The sequence below is a fragment of the Podarcis vaucheri genome, assembly GCF_965113315.1.
Source record: "Podarcis vaucheri genome assembly, chromosome: 5".
NCBI classification, from domain to species: Eukaryota; Metazoa; Chordata; class Lepidosauria; order Squamata; family Lacertidae; genus Podarcis; species Podarcis vaucheri.
The window spans coordinates 86,124,394-86,139,422 of NC_138763.1; the positions used below are offsets into that span (position 1 = coordinate 86,124,394).

General features: G+C 41.1%; 1 protein-coding gene across 15 annotated transcripts in view; it reads left to right on the forward strand.

Moving 5' to 3' along the window:
- Positions 1 to 15,029, forward strand: part of KCNMA1 (potassium calcium-activated channel subfamily M alpha 1) — a 562,063-nt gene that overhangs the window by 281,995 nt on the left and 265,039 nt on the right. The window lies entirely within an intron of this gene.

Here is a 15,029-nt window from a genome sequence, read left to right on the forward strand (position 1 = left end):
TCTCCATTCCAATCTTTTAAAATTTTAATTAAAAGAAAGAAAGAAAGAAAGAAAGAAAGAAAGAAAGAAAAAAAGAAAAAAAGAGAAAAAAACACTTCCTTTTGTCTGGACTCCAGAAGGCTGGGAAAACAAAAGCAATAATCTATTTTTGATTGAGTACATCATTACTGGACTCATTCAAATAATTCATCACTACCTGCCACTTAGTTAAATGGCAACAGAACAGATGTGAAAAATGCAAGGACAATTTTTACATCCTTTATATGCAGTATGTACTATGACAGATTATTCTCAGAACTGCTTCAACAGTCTTTTGTTGCTTGTCAAATGTATTGGCAATCCCAGCTCCAAAGAAAAACAGTCTTCTTCCTAAAAAGAACACCCCCCCCACTATGTTAAAGAGATACATTAAATCCTTTACTCCTCATTAAGGATAGCGAGGGCATTAAAGTCCAAAACGGGGGAGCTGGGTACCAGATTCTAATTACCTGCTCTCTCAAGATCCCCCCACCCCATATCTACTAGTGCCTTCCAGAAGTTTTAGACTGCAACTCACACCAGCCCCAGCCAGCATGGCCAGTAGTCTGGGATGATGGGATCTGTAGTCCAACAATATCTGGAAGGCACCAGGCTAGGGGAGTCTTCTTTGGATTTTCTGGTGTCTGCTCCAGCACAACACAGGTTCAGCTCATCAAGCTGAGGATTGGCCACTCCCTCGCATTTCCTTTTCTTTTTGGAAGCAGCCCAGTGCGCTGTCCTCGGGCGTTAACACTACAAAGCATGTGTAAGTTATGCCTACATACATAATGCTGCCAAATCAATCAGATGAAGTGCTATGATGGCGTGGAATGTTCACAAACATTCCAGCAACTTGAGGAGTAAACTGCTAGAATGTTGTATACAAGTCTCTCTGGGTTTGATGGGTCTGGTTCCCAGGTAAACAGGACTGCAGCCTTAGTCACATCCTATAACGCACCATATCGCCATCGCCACCATCATAATTTTATTTGTATGCCACCTTTCCATAGTTAAAGCCATACTCAAGGCTGCTTACAAAGTGAAATATGAGCACAGAACACAACTGCCAAGTAACATACAGTATATTACACTGAATTTATAACAATGGCATGACTCCCAAGTGGTTTCCTGGCCTGAAAGATTGCTGGTGCTGACCTTCAAAGCCTAAAATCTGGGGTGGCTCACATGGTGCCCTCCAGTTTTCCTGAACTGCAGCTTTCAATACCTCTGACCATTGGCCACGCTGGCTGGAGCTGATGGGAGTTGGAGCCCAGCCAACATCATGATGGCACCACGTTGGTTCCCATTGCTGTAAATGGTCCCGTCTTGTATTAATCTACCTATAGATTAAGATATGCCTTCTCTGCGTGAATTGCAATGGGTGGTAACACAGACACAGGGCAATTGTGGAGCTCCCTTGGAGGGTGGAACTCACTGGAGGGTGAAATGGCCGGGTGAGAAGAAGACACAGGGAGAAAGGCAGGATTGGGAAGTGTCAAAGCTCAGTGGTAGAGCATGCAGAAGTCCCAAGTTCCAGCCCCGGCATCTCCAGGTAGAGTTGGGAATGGCCCTTTTCTGAAACTCTGGAGAACCTCTTACCATTCAGTGAAGACAATAGTGAGCTAGATGTACCAGTGGTCTGATCCAGTATAAGGCACCTTACAGAGTCCCCACCCCTGCTCCACAATATCGGTTTTTGGCAGCATTACGATTGAGGCCATAACTGAGATGCTACTTACAAAGAAATATTGCAAAAGTACATATCCCAAGTCCACTTTTTTGCACTTAGTATCTTTATAACTGGTCTTATCCATCCAAACCAGCCCAAAGCAATAGAACATAGAATTACGGTTACTCTAAGTCACTAATGGTGGGTGCACTGCCGTAAATGTGTTTGTGTGTGAGAGCAAGAGAAAGAGAGGATGCCAATTTTGTTTGCTAGCAGCAAAGTGTGTTCAAAGCACTATACAAACACTGCCACTCTTATTACCATTTGCCAATCCATTTCAATGGGGCTTGTGCATTATTATTATTTTTAGTAGTAGTAGTAGTAATAGTAACAGTAATGTTGCTGATGATGGGATTACTTCACTGTCTATGGAAATGGTGCATTGCAGATTCTTATCCAAAGGCCTTTAAGTCTAAAAACAGACATAAGGGAGACAACAGAAGAAGAGAAGATAAAGGAGAAAGAAAATGCAATTATACATGATCTGAATAGATAATGTGCAGCTGTGCTTGGTGAATATATGAATACTTACTGATATTAGAGCCACAGCAGTAATAAGGTTCAAAATTCCACCTATGAGAAAATCACAATTTCTCAGTCTACCTACCTCAAGGGGTTGTTGTGAGGGACTCCCATATATGACACCCTGAGCTGCCTGGTGATGTGTGTATTTATTACGGTAGAAAGATTCCCATCTCCCAGAAGGACTCCAGGAGAGTAAGATATAGTACAAGATAAACCAGTGAACTCAGTTGGTTAGAGCATGGTGCTGATAACAACAAGGCCGCGGGTTCAATGCATCGCAGGGTTCGATGCATTAAGTGATCCTTGAGGTCCCTACGACTCTATGATTCTATAATGATTCTTATGTCCCAAGAACTCTGTCTTAACTGAGGATAGGAAGGGAAAGGAAATAAAGAACGCGAATTTCCATGGTAGATTATATACATCTAGTGCTAATATTGACAGGCTCTTCTTCCCCACCCACCCACTTTCTTTCACCCTCTTTTCGTGATTTTCTGGCTAATGTGCATCCGTTTGTGAGTGGCTGAAGCTGTGATTATGTATTTAGGCTTACTGCTGCACTCTAATACAGAAAGCTAAAATGAAATTTGTTAGCAATCAGAGAGTACCTAAGTTTCTAGTGATGTGAGATGCAAGCATCCAGACTGCCGGGATGTTACATACCATATGACTCGAGGCTGGCAAAAAGCCATCAGTCCCATATTTTCTTGTAGTCTACCAAAGTGGTGCTTATTTTTCTGGGAGAGGTTCTGCTGCAATTCTAATACTATTAGATCAAGTCCGGAAGTACAAACCGCAACTACATGTCTCATCTATTCTCCCCCCTAACTATTCTCCCAACTTAGCTGTGCCCTGACATCACGGTGTTCTCTCCACCACCAAAAAATAATGTACATTTCCCTATCTCTGCCCCACAGCACTATGATGTAAGGACATGATATATATGTTGTACTGGATGCTAGCTAGTCCAACAACATCCGGGGGACCCAATATTGGAAAAAAGACTGGTTTAAACAAACAAACAATTGACAAAAGGGTTCCTCAAGTACAAGAGGTTATTAACATTTAGCCTATGATTTTATTCTGGTTAGTACATTATGGGTATTATGTGCATGTAAGCATTCAGCATAGTTTTAAAGCCATGGGGTTGAGTACTAAAGCGAGTCAACTGCTTCTGCTTTTGGAGTGCTAGTCAAACTCCCACAGAGAACTTTTGTATATTTCCCAAAGGAGTGGGTGGAATAAAATGCCTGTTTCACAGAATAGCAGAAGTATATTATGTTCTTGTTTTCATCTGTATGGTGGGGGGAATAGCTTATCAAGAATGGAGGAAAAGGGGCATTGTTTGGATCATATTATAGCATTTTAATGATACCATATCTGGCATGAAAGAGGGCAATGCCACTCACACTTTGAATTTAATTGGTGTTCTGGGGCTTCATGCAAGTCTGCCAGGTTCTAGTAGGCTGGAGCGTAGATAGCTTTTGCAGGACTGGGGTTGTGGGGAAAGGAGAACCAGGTTTGAACCAGAAGGCAAGATAAAAGAGGAATAATTGGCAGGAGGGAGAAAAACTGGGTTGAGAAGCTGGATGGGGAAGCAGACTGATAGGAGCTCCTCAGGGCCAGCCACCAGACTTTGTAGGTAACCATACAGGATACTGAACTTACAAAAACCTAGTGGCAGAAAAGCTTTGCAGGAGAACTGTGGAAAAGATCAAATTATTCTTTTCTGAACTTTTGATACTTGGGTTGCAGGCTTTCCACCCCAACTTCTCTCTCCCCCCCCCCAACTTCAAATTGGAGGCATGCTTCACTCTTATACACCAAAGTACATGTTAAATTATTCTTGCTCAGCTCCTGAAATAGTGGGTGGACATCCTAGCAGCCAGACAGCTCAGTTGATATGACCTCCTGATGGTTTGTCCTCCTCTTTGTCCTCCTCTTTGCCCAATCGCTATGGTACCATACTTACTGGGTAATGGCGATGCCTCTGTAATTCCTTAACATGTACCAGTTGCAGGGACAAGCTGCACCAGGAAATTCTGGCATATCTTGCTGTTCTTTTCCCTCTGATCTCTATATGGTGACTTCCATGTTTATCAGTGACTTTGCTGCCCTTTTGCAGTGTTGCACTTAATATTTATAGCTTACCCTTACGCATCTTTTTCTTTAAAAAAAAACCCCACTGTCTCCTGATTTTAATTAATCAGCATTTCATTTTGAAGAGAAGCATAACCTGAGGATGCAGGTGCCCTTAATCCAAGATATTACAAAGCTGCAGCAGACCAACAGTTTTACTGATGTTAATGTCTTGTTAATACCTTAGAAACCACCCCTTTGCTTGCTTGAAATTAGAACATTGGAATCAGTGGTTCTTTTCCAGGACCTTTGCAAGATATTTGGATTTATTGCAGCTTGCTGCAGACCTCTTGATGTGCTAACAACATACAAAGAGCACCCACCATTTTTAAATGGATGAGTAGAAATTATTTAACGTCATCATCAACAAAGAGGGCACCTCTTAATTTACTTGTGTTTCTTGAGAGCATCAATTTCTATCAGAATCTCTCTCTCTCTCTCTCTCTCTCTCTCTCTCTGTGTGTGTGTGTGTGTATGGTGGAAAACCATGTCTGCGGGTGAATCTGCAATAATTTATAGCCTTCAATTTGTTACTGCTGCTGTGAGAGATAAATGCATCCAATCTTAAAGCCTTGGGGAAATCTGCAGGTCTGCCAGAAGACACTGAATGAATAACAGAAGATTGCCCATTGTGTATGTATTTCATCTAAACAAGAAGCAATATGGAAATATATTTATATTCCTTCTCCATCCCTCTCTGTGCGGCTGATGGCCATTTTTCATAATATGGCCATTGCATGAAGGCTGATCGAAACTACTTTCATGGTTGTTCCTCCATTTGGTGAGATGGTCATATTGCCTTGGCTTGCTGGTCTCCTCGACATGGTTGTCTTTGTTCTGCTACAAGTTGTTAGCGTCCCTGTTGTTAGCTTAGATGGCTTTAAAAAGAAGTTTGACATGGAAGGTTGATCTATCAACACTAGCCATAAGAGCCAGATTGAACTGCTAAGTTTGACTGCAATGTACCTCTGAATGCCAGGGGCAAACAATGTCTTGCTTGTGGGCTTCCTGGAGGTATCTGGCTGACCGCAGTTGGATGCAGAAGATAGGTGCCAAGTCTGTTTCAAATTAAAACATTTGGCTGTCGATATAGCACAGGTCAAAGCTCTTGTGGATTTTATGCCATTTGGAATTCTTTGGGAGTTGTTCTCTGCATTGATAGCAGTAAACCCTAATTGTTGTAAGTCCCCTGGTTACACCAGTTCCAGAACTCTTCCTAGCAACAAAGGACAACACACCCAAGAGCAGTGAAAGCAGAAAAAAGCACCATTTGCCAGGTACAGTCATATCAGAACAGGTCATTTCCTGTATGTTTCTGGGCCCAATTCACTAGTGTTTAAAGCCCTAAATGACGTGGGCACCAAATATCTGAAAAAGGCCACCTTTTAGGTGTTATAACCATTAGAGCAGACCTTCTTCGTAGTTCCACCGCTCTCAGAAGCTTTGGTTTGTGGTGACCTGGGAGAAGGCATTCTCTGTGGCAGCCCATAAGTTGTGGAATTCCCTCGCCAAAGAGGTGTACAGCTTTCACCATATGCTGGAAATGCATCTCTTTACGCTGGCCTAAAGTTTTGTTTTAAATTATTGTGACCTGCTCTGGGACCTTAGGGTGATGGGCAAGTGATAAACAAATAAACAACAATGAAAACTTGGGGAATAGCTATCCCAGTTCTCATTCTCTAGATAGTCTCTAGATAACACACTTGACCCATCACAGATAGAGATGAACATTCCATTTCATTCTTTCTTTCCAGAGCTTATTTGGCATACTGCTTCCCTTGTTAGCATAAGAACAGTGTGTTGTTATGCAGTCAGTGTTCAGCCTCAGCCAGAACTGCCTGGTAAAGTCCAGAGAACATAGCAAGGAACAAATACACCAAAGCAAGAATGTTTTAAGTTAAAGCTGGTTTTTAGATGGTATCATCCACTGTGTCTGTCTATGCTTACTTTTTTATTGTTTTGTTATTATTCTGGTATTGTTTCTCTCTCTCTCTCTCTCTCTCTCTGGTTTTAAAATGTTCTAAGTACTTTGGATGCAGTGGAAAGGCAGAATATACATTTTCTGAAATATGTAAATTTGACCGATAGTCATGTATTTTCTGGCATATTTAAATCATATTTATCATCTAATATAGCATTCACATAACTGCATAGGTGACCCTTCCAATATCAGCCGAAATGCACTTAGAATCACTCGAAGTTTGTTTGCAATTCACTTACAACTTTTTAATAATACGATTGCTACTTAAAATAATATAAATTTTAGAAAACTGGCATTACAGGGAAGGCCAGAATATAGACCACAATCCACTGCGGGAGGACTGACGGGTTTTTTTGTTTTTGTTTTGGTAGTACAGATATTGCTTGCTGTTAGTTATTGCTGGGGTTCTTGCAAATAATATTGGACTAAGTAGACCTTTGGTACAAAAAGACAGTTCTTATGTAAGCATTTTTACTCAGGAGGGTCAGCTAACATAGATTATTTAGGGCTTACTTGTTAAGAGATCCAAAGTATGCACTGTTGCATTTTAATTGAATATGCATTGGTAGACTGTGGGGATTCTATGAGGAAAAAGTAGGCTATGCAAATTTGAAGTCAAGCCACTTCTGGTGTAGCATATAACTTACTAGATTGTGTCATTGTTCTGTTCTAAATTATGGTCTCAGCAGTAGGAGGGCTCCATTCTAAGGAGGACTTCAAGACAAAGGTTCTGATTCCAACAAACCAGAGCAAGAGTTCAGGATCCAAATATCAGCCTGGACAGTTCCATCTGTTGCCCAGGGTAGAGGACTCATAAGAACATGCTTTTCTGAGATCCTTGGAAGATGGGTGGGGAATACAAATGTGAAAGCAGAGACTTGGTTGTTTTTCCTATAACTTTGTGCCACTGTGATACCCAGCTTAAAGACACTTGTAAGCATATTCATTAAAATTATAATAACAAACAAGTAATACTCTAGCAGAACGTTAGTATACAGTAATGAACATGAAAGCTGGATTTCAGCTGGCCTTGAAACAAAACCTAGGGTGGCTTGCTCCTGTACCTTTGCTAGAGGTTTGATAGAAATCAGCAGATGGAGCTTTTTATGGACTGCAGGTAAGTATAATTACTTGCTCATTGCTGTGGATCAAGCTGCAGTTAAAAGGACAGCTACAGGGAACAGTTTGAAAGTTGGCAATCTAGATTCTGGCCATGCATTTTATCAGACTGTGTTTCTGTGCAGTCCATGGGGCTTGGATATGATACAGCTTGATGGATTGTGCCCAGTGGGTTCCCATTAGTATAAGAGAAATACAATGTGCATTCAACAATTATTATGACAAATGGATGTTTTGTACTTCAGAGTGGAGATTTCTCATTTACCATCATGGCAAAGCTTCATTTTCATTGTCAGCCTTGTGCATTTTAACCAGTGAAATAAGTTATTAATAAGCTAGATGTTTGTGCTTGTATTATTTATCAGAATATGCAAGGGAAAGGAAATCCATTTTTCCTTACCCCATGCATTTAAATCTCTGTTAATGGCTTATCAGACTTGGATCTCTGTTAATGACTTTGTTAATAAAAGAGATGCTTATTAGCTGCATGGCATACATTTTTCCAACAGCAGAGAATATTTGTCACCCAAAAACTATCAATAAACACACATTAACTGCTGTTCCAGCTCCTCCTTTAGATGGACTTAATGATGGAGTTTGTAACACCCAAATCATTTGCTTAAGCACATATGTGAGAACTCTGTTTTGTGTGGTGACTTTTTTGAGAATTTTCAGAAACAATGGACCTTGCTTTGTTCTCTCTCATACATAGTTCACACTATAATGCATAAGGAAGTTGGACTGTGGCCTATGTTTGTGTCTGAATTCTTTGGCTTTACAGCAGGCTTCCCCGACCTGCTCCGCTCCAGATGTTTTGGACTACAACTGCTATCAGCCTGAGCCAGTTTGGCCAATTGTCTGGGATTATGGGAACTGTAGTCCCAAACATTTGGAGGGCAATGGGTTGGGGGAAGTCTACTTTGGACAACAGGGTGCATTATAAGGAAGAAGCGAGAAATAATGCTTGATGCATAATGGAAGTGGTTAGGACATACATTCCTGAAAGCATTTTCAGTTTCTGGAATGTGTTTCCAGGGTGTAGTGAATATGTACTTAAACCTGCATATATATTATTTTAAAAAACCCTGTTTAAATAGCAAGCTGAATCAGGAAATGTTACTATTTTTTAATGGGCTTTATCCTTCTCCTCTGCCCCCTGCAACTGAAAATTGGCAGATACAACCCATATGTTTTCTTCACTGGATTCATGTTTACAGAATTGAAAAGTACATAATCGTAGGACTCTTTGTCCCCTCCCCAACCCCAGATGTGTGAAATAGTATTCTAAGCAATGTGTAATATAATGCCTATGAATAGTTTATATTATATGTGTGTAGCTCGTATTATGTGTATACTGAATGCACTCAACTATTTGGCTTGCGCACCTTAGAAGTTCACAAGCATGACTTCTAAGTTACTTTGCCCCATAGCTCCTTGCCTTGCACAGCTTCAACCAGAACTGCTGGCTTTGTCAGCAGAGCTTATAATTTTATTGAATCAACTAGCGAGCACTAAGCTAACTGTATGCATGCATAGGGCTTGTAGACATACCTGTTCATGTTTGAAAGTGCTTGTATGTGTGTGTGTGGACTTGATCAAATTCAAAAGCTGTTTCTTAGTTACAGTGGAGATCCTTTTAAAAACTGAATGGATACCCTAGTTCTTGTTGAAGGTCATCTGTGATTTAACTGTGCTACAAGGGAAAGAGTTTCAAGCTGCAGGGTTTCATTGAACCGGCTGTCTAAAATTTTAATAGGTTTTTGTAACATTTTCCTGCTAGGCAAATGCTGTCCACAGACACCACTGAACTGTATGGGGCAGGTTTGGGAAACATTTGGCCGTCCAGATGTTGCTATGCTACAACTCACACTGTCCCTGTCCATTGGCCATTCTTGCTAGGGCTGATGGGAGTTTTAGTCCAGTGTCAAGATGAGAGGGCCAAATATCCCCCACATCTCGTATGAAGTATAGAGTTTAGGAACCACTGAACTGTATGTAGTGTTGTATTCAGCATGCTTGGTTTGCAGCCCTCAGAATTAATTTGTTAAAATTCTATCAAAGCCTTTCTCCAAGGATTTTTCACTCTCACAAAAAACCCATGAGGTATAAGGTTGAGAGATAGTGATTTGTCCAAGGAAGAGATTAAAACCTGGTTTTCCGCATCACAGCCTAGGACTCTAGCCCAGGTCCACACACTTTGTAACAGATACACATATGCTCAGGTCAAACACCATGTGCTGTGGTTTGTCAAGTACACAACCAGTTGTTTTCCCCCCACAAAGTCCTAGGCAGACAACTAAAACAGGAGATTTATTGTGCCCCTGGTGAGCCTCCATACATAGTTAATTCACTACTTTCAATTTAGTAGGTCATCAGTTGTGCAAGCCTGCTCTCGGAACATGGTATCACTGTCTTGCACACTTCTCAGCATTTGGCTCAGGTCCAAAGACCTGCACTGTCAAGGATCATATAATATGGGCAAACAGTTATGAACAAAGAAGTAAAGGTGAGTTTCTGCTAGGAAGTGAGACTAAATAAGTCAAAGTGGGGAAATGCAGAGACAGTCTTTTGTATGTGTGCACATGCACACAAATATACTTGGAAATGTACACTGCTGACTGACTCTCTGATAGCACAGGAATGGCACATGATTTAAAGAAATGCACAGTGCCTTCTGAAGGGCATGCATTTTACAGATGTTCATGTGGGATTTCTTCTTTCAGTTAAGAAAAAAACATTCTGTTCACGCTGCCTCAAGATAAGTTTAAGGATTCCTATAAGGATGGGTTGCTGTTGTTCTCTTGCCCGAGAGAGAGAGAGAGAGGGAGGGAGGGAGGGAGAGAATCAGAGAATCTGCTCAAGGGATTTCTGCATTTTCAAAGCAGTTGTGAAAAAACCAAGTGCTAAATAAAATAAGCTCAGAATTCAGGTCTATGTGGGGCAGAGGGAAATTCTAATTCAGAAGTGCAACTGTGAAAATGAAGCCTGTGAAATATTGAAGACACATGTTTAGGCATGTGGCTTCCAGCAACCTGTTTAGTACTGGGAACCTTCCACTAAAGAGATTGTTTTCATGGCCTAGCCTGGGTGGCACCAGGGCCATGACTTGCTGTACCAGGAACCAAGTGTGAAGTGCATGTTTAGCAACCGGGTTCCCTGCAGTTGGAGAACCAGTGCCTGGAATGCGGCAAGCAAGTGATGTTGCCCTTGTTAACCAATGAAGACTTGCTAGCATTTATACCAACCCAGAGCCAGCAATCAGCCTGCTAAGCGAAAATGAAATTAGGCACAGATTTCCTTGTAGAAGCTATAGGCATTTCAAGGATTTATAAGCAAAATGTTTCTTCCCTTGAACGTCTTGCTGGGGGCATAATGATCTTCCAAACTTTCCCATGTGATGTCTTCTACGTGTCATGTTTTCCACATAGGAGAGCTTTCGTATCATAACAGATCACCACGTGAAGTGGTTTCTGGTATGGGCACTGGGTTCTAGATGAGATCACACTGGGATAGTTCTGACTATATTTAATGCTATTTCAGTGGGGCTTACGCAGGAGAACTCCACTGTGTGTGTGTGTGTGTGTGTGTGTGTGTGTGCTGGTGGGGAGGGGAGCCCAAAGATTCTGTTTTTGTGCAAGGAATGTGCTTTGAAGTAACTTGGGAAGTACTGAGATTACACTGCTGTTATTCATTCAGGGATAAATGACTTGTGACTGCCTTTTCCAGTGTGCCCAATTTTAATTGACGTTTAAAGCTCTTCTGAGAAAGGGCTCCCGAAATACTTGCCTCTTGTGAATGGTCCTAACATTTACATAGAGTGACCACCTTTTTATAGAGTACAGCCATAGAGCGCAACATTACTGGTACTATTTACTCGTAAATACCATTCAGTATTTCAGTCATTGAGTGCAACTCCATTGACATAGCCTCACATAATATTTTTGCTGCTAGGCTATCCCACTTCAGATGGGGGAATGTTTGAATATTTCACCCATATAAAACTCATTCAAAACTAATATGATGGAGGGAAAGGTTTTAGCACTCATGATGCAAAGTTTTAAAAATAGGGTTGGGTATTCAAACATGAAATAACCACTCCTCCAACCATCAGTGTGAAAAGCTGCAGTGTATGATATTGGATAATGCGCTTCTGCACTAAGTTGTGGGATTCTGGAGATGTACAGATGAGGTGGTCAAGCAAATAACATTATCTGTGGCTTGTTGGAGTTAGTGCTGATTCTTTTCAAGCTGCAGAAAGGTCATTCATCTGTTAAGGAGCAAGGAAAGCTTGAGCAACCTCTAACTTACCTTCCAGTTGGTTCAATACATTGCACATTGATACCTGTGGAAAGTAAAATGCTTTCAGATTTGGCAGGCGCTGTGCTGGGAAGCCACCTTGAAATTTATTTGTTTTAACAATTGGAGCTGTTCCTCAATTGCTTAGTAAGGTGGACATTTTAAGAATGGGTGTGTGCTGATACCTAATCAATGCCTTGTGGTTTTTTCCTGGATTTTCAAAATGCCGTAAAAAACAACAACAAGGTCTGCTTTTGTGCTATGTACAGTGTATTTTTACATCAGTATAAACTTTACAGCCTATGTCTTCATTGCTGAAATAACCCACCTCTTTCATATCAACTCTTACCTAGGAGCCGCTCTGCAGACTCATTGATGTAGGTTCCCCCTCCCCCTGCATGGCAGCCAAAACCAAGCTGTTGGTTTCACTGCATGATGCAACCTCATATGTTGGGGGTCTTCTAAGACCAATGTAAACTTTGTCCGCATAGTGCTTGGTGCATGCCAACATGCTTATTCTAACAGCCAGTACACTGAATGCGATCTAAGCATTAAGTGCATGAACCCAATTTGAGACCATGGATCTGTGATAACTTAAGTTTAAATTATGGCTATGATGTTTCATATTTTGATGGGACTAATGAGGCAGTCTGTCTTTCAAGTTAGACCCCTCGTTGGCCCCGCTCTCACTTGATGACTTCCTATTATTGTTGGCTAGATAGTGAATGACATAAACAAATATTTTAGATTTCGCAGGGGGAGCAGGTGGAAGAGGAAGCATAGAAATCTTGACTCACACTAGCCCTATCTCTTCTGTACTTCATGTCTTTATATTAATCCAAATTTCATTTGCTTAGTTAGAGCCCCTTCCTAAACATCTCTGTTGCACTGAAAGTGAGATGGCTTAAAGGGAATAAATACACATCTTTGGGATGGAGTCCTGTCTTTCTCTTTTGTTCCTCTGTAAAAAGCACTGTGTTCATTGCTGGCATTATAATAAGTAAACATATGTAACATGATAAAGGTCAAATATTTTTGCCAGTTGCCAGACCTGTTATAGGCACCATGCATTCAGCTGCTGGAACTGGGAGGAGGCAATGTATGCTGTCTGGAGGTACAATGATACGAAAAGGAGAAAATAGGAAAAGAGACAGCATTGTGGTCTTTGGAATGAGAAGCAATATAGGTCCTGAAGCAAGAGACTGGAAGCTGAGAAGTATGTAGGATCAGGTTCCATCAGAAACATGTTGAGTCCCTGAAAAAAGATGGCATTGCCATTGGTTTACTGGCCCTGCTCTTGTACAAGCCTGATGTACAGAATGCAGCAGTAAGAATTCCCCATCACTCACATCTCAGTGCCAAGGAAAGCTTCACCTGCAACAATTCTGCCTGTCAGGCTGCTGTTAAAGGCAATGGAGGAAAGCCTGTAAAAGAATTAGCAACTGGGCCCAGTTCTTAAATCATCTCTGACCACTGACCTTGCCAGCTATAGCTGCTGAGAGTTTGAATATGCTTGAAAAGTTGTCTTAGTTTGCTTGTTACAAGTACTTGAGCAAAAACAGTCCAGTCCTTACTATAAAAGGGGGGGGGGTGTCTTACTCCTTTGAATGGAATGTTTCCAGGTAAGTATACTTAAGACTGCAACCTCAATCAGCAAAACAGTGTATGAGATTTGAAATGAAGAATTCACCACACAATCTGGTATGTGTTTACTTACAAGTATGTCCTATTGTGTTCAATGAGGCTTACTGTCTAGTCACTATGTTTAAGACTGCAGTCTTCATCTCTCAACCATCCTAAAGAGCACTACATTAATTTTCTTTTTGAAAAGCCTTAGTGAAAATGCATTCTAAAAATCAGGAGGAAATGAAAAATTTACCAGCACTTTAGCAAAATGGTTCTTGATTGACTGCTGTCACTGGCTACTTTCAGATCATTGTAAGCCTCCATTTGGTACTAGAGATTGGTCACACAGCTTTTGTCTGCATTCTCTCTTGCAATGTAATAATCTGCCTGTTTTCATTTCAAGATTGATTGCTATTCTGTAGAAGCCCATGACAAATGGGAGGGAGAAAAGTGCATGCTTTAAACTTGCGAAAAGAGCTTTGAATGATGCCAGTATTTTATTGCTATCTTGAGCATGAAAATGAAAATTATGTAGATGGAAAAGATTGCAAAGGTGCAAAGAAAAACATCTTAGTCATTTGTCTTTTACAGAGGTTAGTGGAAATATTTGTTTGTTTATTTAAACATTTATACACCTCATTCTCTGTCACAAAGGCAGTCTATAATCTGCCCTAAAACCATCTAAAAGCCATCTCTCTCTCTCTCTCTCTCTCTCTCTCTCTCTCTCTCTCTCTCTCTCACACACACACACACACACACACACTGCAATAAAGCAAATACAAAAAAACAACAAGAAATGCAGTCTGTAGAAATTCAATATAAATAGAACAGCATCATCTAATAGCTAGCCAGCTGAAAGTCTGATTCTGAGCTTATGGTTGAAGGACAACAATGATGGAATCAATGTGCATTTCAGAGCATGGATGCCAACATAGCAAAGGCATAGTCCTGTTCTTACACAGGTAATGGGTATAGTCCCATTTCTCTGAATGGGAAGGAAGTGGTTTTATGCAGGATGGAGTTAGTAAAGTATAAAGGCCATTTCTTTGCTTTAAAATGTTTTCTCTTGCTTTTATTAGACAGCAGGAGAGATGGTGCTTTCTCAGTCCTCATTTAGGACAGGACCGACTACCCTGTGGCCCAACAGATGTTGTTGGACCAGCTCTCATCACCCCAACCATTAGCCTTGGTGTCTCGATGGGAGCTGCAGCCTAAAACAGCTAAAGGGTGTCATGTTGGGGAAGGCTGCCCTATGAAATGTTTTCACCTGAGTCTCATAGCTTTCCTTTGGATAATGTGTGGAATGATGAAACCTTGCCCCCTCCATATGATTCCTTCGGGCAGGGGAAGATTACTAGTGTTATGTGGCTACTATTTTAAAGGCACTGTTTTTCACATGGCTTTCCGTGGAAGCCTGGAATTCCTTGAAAACTTACCAAGGGCTCTCCAGTGAAAAGAACAGTAATAGCACATTGCCGAGAGATAGATTATCACCACTGCCAATGTTCTGCAATAGGCAGATGATGGAGCATTTTGAGTGCATTGCAAGCCATGCTTTCAGAACAAACAGGGATTCCTTGCTGGACCTCAAACTGG